Consider the following 1,232-nt stretch of genomic DNA (forward strand, 5'->3'; position numbering starts at 1 on the left):
TATGCAATCATCACCACTATTTATTTCCAAAGCCCTTTTATCATTTCAAACAGAAACTCTGTACTCTTTAAGCAATAACTCCCAATTCCTCTTCCCCTGTCCCCTGGTAACCACTAATCTACTTGCTATCTCTGTGAATTCACCTACTCTAGATATTTCATGTAAGTGGAGACATACAGCCTTTGTCCTTTTGTATGTGGTATAAAAATATGGAGTGCTTCACAAATTTGCATGTTACCTTTGCAGAGGAGCCATGTTAATCTGTATCATTCCAATTTTAGTATATATGCTATCAAAGCGAGCACTTGGGTGCTTTTGACACATTTATTTCATATTGATTTGTAGAAATTCTTCATATAGTCTAGATACTAATACTTTTTAAATTAAGTTGCAGATATTGTCTCTCAGTGTGTGGCTTAACTATGTTTATGGTGTCTTTTTGCATCAAAGTTTTCATTTTATTAGTCAAGTGTATCTGTATTTTCCTTTGTAGTTTGTGCTTTTTGTGTCCTGTTTATGACATTCTCCTCCTTACAGCCCAGTTCATTTAGCTATTCTCCTATGTTATATTCAAAAAGATTATGAAGTCTTCCTTTTAGTATTGGTCTTCAGTCCACCTGGAATTGATACTTGTGTGAGAAAGGAATCTAATTTTATTTTTCAGATTGTCTTGGCAACGCTTATTGAATAGTTTATCCTTTCTCACCATTTTGTAATGTTTCCCTTGACATCTATTTTTCATTATACATTGGTCCTAAATCTCTATATCAATTCCATATTGTTTTAATTATGGTAGCTTTATAATAAGTTTTGATAGCTGATAAGGCAAGGCCTTCCATTCTCTTTGTCTTCAAAATTGTCTTCGTTATTCTTGCCTTTGCCTTTGAACTTTAGGGTCAAATTGTCAGCCTTCAAAAATGTTATGGGCATTTTTTTTGTATTTGTATTGAATCTATAGGAAAAATTGGGGAAAATAGTCATGAGATTTCTCACCCATAAACATAGTATATCTCTCCAGTTATTTAAATGTTGTTTAATAAATTTTTATATGTTTTTTATAAGTCCTTTAAAAACTTCCTTAAGATTTGTTCCAAGATATATTAGAGTTTGTATTGCCATTAAAAATGCTGTATTATTCACATGGACACAAAAATGGGAACAACAGACACTGGGGACAGCTTGAGCGAGGAAGGCGGACGCAGTGGTGGGTTGCAAGGCTACCCATCAGGGTA

At 33.6% G+C, this 1,232-nt stretch overlaps 1 non-coding gene across 1 annotated transcript; it reads right to left on the minus strand.

Moving 5' to 3' along the window:
• Window positions 1–203: 203 nt before the first annotated feature.
• Window positions 204–305, minus strand: LOC114676532 (U6 spliceosomal RNA). The gene has a single exon (XR_003727598.1). It is a non-coding gene; the product is annotated as a U6 spliceosomal RNA (small nuclear RNA).
• Between the last annotated feature and the right edge of the window lie 927 nt (window positions 306–1,232).

The sequence above is a fragment of the Macaca mulatta genome, chromosome 2 (assembly GCF_049350105.2).
Source record: "Macaca mulatta isolate MMU2019108-1 chromosome 2, T2T-MMU8v2.0, whole genome shotgun sequence".
NCBI classification, from domain to species: Eukaryota; Metazoa; Chordata; class Mammalia; order Primates; family Cercopithecidae; genus Macaca; species Macaca mulatta.